The following is a 6,000-nucleotide window of genomic DNA, read 5'->3' as shown; positions in this document are numbered from 1 at the left end:
ATCCTCATACAGGAAATCCATCCAAACCACTTATTTTCAGTACAGAGAGTTCAAGCACTCTGGCGCATCTATCTTCACAATAAAGAATCAAGAGCAAAGCATGTGATCAAAGGAATATCATTTAGAGGAAATAATGTAGAGTTTAAAGAAAATAACCCTTTCAGCATGAAGTCATGCAAAACTCCATTCAGGTTTAAATAATATAACTACCTGAGTTGGCTGATGACACAAGGCAGGTTTCCATTGACCCAGGTTTATTAAAAAGCAATGTCGCAAAAACAAATCATTGCGACGTGTAATGGAAACGGCAGATATAGGGGACATTTTCAATTTTTATCTGTTCAACAAGTGTGTGCATTCACAACAACTAGATTTTTTTTAGACATTGCTTTTGTCTAATAAACCATTAGACAAAAGCAATGTCAAAAGGAATTATCTAGTTTCACCATCCAATTATTTCAGATCTACAGGAGTGCACGTGTCACCATGGCACGGGCCGTGGCAATACGTTGGCACATGAGAATTATTAGAATAGGTAAATATTAGTAAATTATTGCATTCTATCTATGATGGCTATCGCGGGCTACCTGAGACATGAAACAGATAGGTGGGAGGGCATGGAGCCTGTCGCCAATTTATTAATGCATAATTTGCCTAAATGGGTAATGAAAACACTTTAACCACTACATTTTATTTGACACTGTGGTGTCCAAGACAACGATGCTGATCTATGCTGTGATGATAAGAAGTCCGCTTACACTGTACTTTGATTATAAAGATTTTATTGTATCAAAGATCACAGTATCAATTTACAGATATCTGCAGGCATTTGAGAACAACGGCCCAATCTGTTGTCTCCCCGTCCTTTGTTCAAACAAAGTATTTATATCCTATGTAACATAATATGGCGTGATTTTAATAAACCAATCCCCTGCCTCTACATAGCAGACTTTCCAAGAAACCTATGTAGTAATGCTTTCCAGATGTTTCCGCAAGTCGAGCCAAGTTTCCTCTAACACACCATTTGCAAACGTCAGCAAAATCATAGACCCTCAGATACTACATATTTCCCCCCTTCGAGACTAATTAAGTCTCGAAAACAAAAATAATAGGATTATGACAAATAACAATTTTTGTTCTTGAGTAACTTCAACAATAAACCAAATTTTATGGAGAGTAAACACCTTTTTCTATGGAGTGTAAATACATTTCTATGAAATATGAACAAATATCTATGGAGTGTAAATAAATTGCTATGGAGTGTAAATAAATTGTTATGGAGTGTAAGAGCAAAAAACCTGTCTGGCAGCTTTCATTCCAAATATCCATCAATCAGTCAAGACAGGAAAATTCTCTCACGGCCCCTCTGCCCCAGGCGACCACCTAAGTACTCCAGATCAATTTATAAATCTTTATCAATGCATTTTAAGCTATGATGCAATTGAATACACATGAAAACCTCAGCAAACAAAATACAATAAAAATTTCCACATTCAGGCTGGTCGACGCATCGGACCCTCCTGTGGATTCTCTCTGTCCCTGCCTAGACCCAAAATCCCTAAGCTTCAACTAAATAAACAAAAACATCTGAGGTCCCCACATCTACCCAACAACAGAAAACATAATTCTTCAAAACATTAATACAGAAAGAATATAACACAAATTATGTATTACACATGCAAATATGTCTATATATCATTGCAGACACTGGAATGTAGTCCACTATACTTCATCTCCTCAGCAGTGTCGACTTCCAATGAAACGTTGATGATGGAATCTGAACATCTCCACACCTTCCTTGTTCCACTTCCTCCAGTCCACTCATATTGTCCATGTTTGAGTATTTGAATCCCCTCTACACATTCCCCCATATGCTTCTGGAAGAAAAGAAAAGACCAAACAGTATCTTTTGCAAAACAACACATTCAAATTAAAACATCAATATCAACTAAAAATATAAAAATGATATATAAAATGATATATAAAATTAATCATATTCAATTTCCCCCCTTTTGAATCATAAGAAAATACTAAATATCACAATAATATAATTATCCCACAATCAGATATTCAACATTTCCTAGAGTTATTTCAACCCTAGTTTTCATAACATTTTAGTCTGAGTTTTTTTTTCCCACTAATTTTTCAAAAAACATTTCACTGATTTATCCACAAATTCTTTCCCATTTCCTGAGGATATTCGATCGGGAAGTCCCCACCTGTTTATGACTTCTTTACACAAGAACTTTGCAACCGATTGAGCATATTTTAGCTTAGTTGGACATCTTATGCACCTCTTGGTGTAGAAATGTAACCAAGAATAACAGTCACACCCCTGCAAACACAATTTTTCAGACAAATTATGCACCTTCCTATGACATAGTCAATCTATTCAAGCAAATATGGTTCCCAAAAACCATACTCCTTTGTGATCTTTCTCCTAATCTTAGCCTTCTTTAAAGAATATTCACTGAGATTTCCAATCCAGAATCCTGTAGACTAATCCATCTCCGTCATCATAAACAATTGGTAAACCTTTTCCTTTGGCACTTCTACCAGACAGCCGTCTGGTGTACATCTTATTGTACAGTTCAATTTCCACAATGCATCTCTTCCCAACAATGCAATAGGTACAGTGGGGGAAAAAAATATTTAGTCAGCCACCAATTGTGCAAGTTCTCCCACTTAAAAAGATGAGAGAGGCCTGTAATTTTCATCATAGGTACACGTCAACTATGACAGACAAAATGAGAAAAAAAAATCCTGAAAATCACATTGTAGGATTTTTTATGAATTTATTTGCAAATTATGGTGGAAAATAAGTATTTGGTCAATAACAAAAGTTTCTCAATACTTTGTTATATACCCTTTGTTGGCAATGACACAGGTCAAACATTTTCTGTAAGTCTTCACAAGGTTTTCACACACTGTTGCTGGTATTTTGGCCCATTCCTCCATGCAGATCTCCTCTAGAGCAGTGATGTTTTGGGGCTGTTGCTGGGCAACACAGACTTTCAACTCCCTCCAAAGATTTTCTATGGGGTTAAGATCTGTAGACTGGCTAGGCCACTCCAGGACCTTGAAATGCTTCTTACGAAGCCACTCCTTCGTTGCCCGGGCAGTGTGTTTGGGATCATTGTCATGCTGAAAGACCCAGCCACGTTTCATCTTCAATGCCCTTGCTGATGGAAGGAGGTTTTCACTCAAAATCTCACGATACATGGCCCCATTCATTCTTTCCTTTACACGGATCAGTCGTCCTGGTCCCTTTGCAGAAAAACAGCCCCAAAGCATGATGTTTCCACCCCCATGCTTCACAGTAGGTATGGTGTTCTTTGGATGCAACTCAGCATTCTTTGTCCTCCAAACACGACAAGTTGAGTTTTTACCAAAAAGTTCTATTTTGGTTTCATCTGACCATATGACATTCTCCCAATCCTCTTCTGGATCATCCAAATGCACTCTAGCAAACTTCAGATGGGCCTGGACATGTACTGGCTTAAGCAGGGGGACACGTCTGGCACTGCAGGATTTGAGTCCCTGGCGGCGTAGTGTGTTACTGATGGTAGGCTTTGTTACTTTGGTCCCAGCTCTCTGCAGGTCATTCACTAGGTCCCCCCGTGTGGTTCTGGGATTTTTGGTCACCGTTCTTGTGATCATTTTGACCCCACGGGGTGAGATCTTGCGTGGAGCCCCAGATCGAGGGAGATTATCAGTGGTCTTGTATGTCTTCCATTTCATAATAATTGCTCCCACAGTTGATTTCTTCAAACCAAGCTGCTTACCTATTGCAGATTCAGTCTTCCCAGCCTGGTGTAGGTCTACAATTTTGTTTCTGGTGTCCTTTGACAGCTCTTTGGTCTTGGCCATAGTGGAGTTTGGAGTGTGACTGTTTGAGGTTGTGGACAGGTGTCTTTTATACTGATAACAAGTTCAAACAGGTGCCATTAATACAGGTAACGAGTGGAGGACAGGGGAGCCTCTTAAAGAAGAAGTTACAGGTCTGTGAGAGCCAGAAAACTTATTTTCCACCATAATTTGCTAATAAATTCAATAAAAATCCTACAATGTGATTTACTGGATTTTTCTTTCTCAATTTGTCTGTCATAGTTGACGTGTACCTATGATGAAAATTACAGGCCTCTCTCATCTTTTTAAGTGGGAGAACTTGCACAATTGTTGGCTGACTAAATACTTTTTTCCCCCACTGTATGTGTTCTGATACCAGTATGGGTATTGTAATTTTCTCATTTTCATAGCAGAGCTCAATTGGTTCCTTAAGAGTAATCAACTGTTTTACTCCCTCAAATCCCTATCCTAATTAGTTGATTTTACATAGTGAGATGTGTAACCTCTTCAGGCTGAACACAGATAAAAGCAGTTCCGCTATCCATCATCACTTCCCATAGTCCTTTGTTTACTTTCACCTCAATTGTTGGATCTTTTTCCGGTCCTGATGCTACCAGCTGACACCCCCCTTTCGGATCTTCTGGGCACCCCTAGAATCCTTGCTCCTTTCCCCTATAGGGGTTCACCTGTCTTCCAGATGATCTTCACTTGCTCCTGTATCTTCCTCTGAAATTCCCTCTTGTGTTTCCTCCTGGCCCATTACACTCACGGCAAAGTCACCAACCTTAGTTGGAGTTGATCCGTTGTCAGCACCTTCTCTCTTTCTCTCTCCTCCTTCTTATCATCTCTCACATGATAGAAGAACAAAGAAACAGACAATAATTTAGTATTTTATGCATACCTATGTTCACATTCGCGCTAAGAAATAAGCAAACAGCTTAACTCAGGAATATTATAAATAGCTCAATAACATTTGATTTAATTTATTTATTTAATTATTTATTTATTTTTAATCCGTCAACATATCTCTCTCATTTATCAATTCAATAGATCTCAACAAATAGTTTCATCATTAAGCAACAGCCTATTTAACAAACAGAACACTATTAGTGTTCAAATCTCCCCCACTCCCTGTCTGCTCTGTTCTGAGTCTGCGTCTCCCAGCAACTCAGTGCAGGCAGAGGAGTGGCACATTTGCACTACGTAACTCTAAACACATAAAATCCCACGCGTGCGTAGTTCATTCACCAGTGCGATTTCAGAGTGGAGAGAGCTCTCTGGCAGCTCTCTCCAAGTCTAAACAACAGAGTGGACAGACCCGCTGTCGCTCCGTTTGCTCCCCCCTTTGACAAACAAAACTCACAAACCAACACAGAACACAAATCCTACTTCGAAGTTTCTTATCTTTAATTATTGTAATCTGCAGATTCATAGTTATTTTCTAATCCATTACAAATAATCATCCTCCCAGGGGCTCATAGTTTTTTTTTTAACAAGTATTAAAAGTTCTCTCTGACGGAGACTCATAAGGTTTTAACCATAACTAACATATTTCCTTACAAAAAACTAAAACCCCTGTTGTCATAGCCTAGTCGACACACAGCTGGAACATATCAGAGACCTCTCCATGTACTCACACACACGCATAGGCTCTCTCACACACACACAGAGACATAGGCTCTCCTTGTCTCACACACACAATTCAAGAGGAATGCATCCATTCATACAATACATTAAGCATGCTACCGTCACTCCTTATTTCCTTTGTACCTTACTAAATTTATGCTACCTCGAGTTGCAGAAAATTCAATGAGAGGTTACTTCGGGCATATACTTCGTCAAATATATTCCGAGAGGTAACGTACAATTGAATGTATATTCTACAACTGACAGTTCCCAGAACTGACCTGACAGTCAATCTAATGACTCCCAGGATTTATGGCCCATCTTAATGATCGCCTCTTTGAGGGCTTCCTTAATCAGCGACGTCCTAAAAGTATACTTTTTCCTTATTTCCTGGCCTTATTCCTTCATGCTTTTCCTGGACACTCTCTCACACTTTTTTCCAAGCCAAAATATGTGTGCCCAGTGTCAATAATTCCTATATACATTCCCCCCTGTTTGCGTTGTTCCCAACGCAAACAAATTTAG

The sequence above is a fragment of the Coregonus lavaretus genome (assembly GCF_964263955.1).
Source record: "Coregonus lavaretus genome assembly, contig: HAP1_SCAFFOLD_1838, whole genome shotgun sequence".
Classification (NCBI taxonomy): domain Eukaryota; kingdom Metazoa; phylum Chordata; class Actinopteri; order Salmoniformes; family Salmonidae; genus Coregonus; species Coregonus lavaretus.
The sequence above is the reverse complement of the archived record's forward strand: the minus strand, read 5'-3'. Positions refer to the sequence as shown.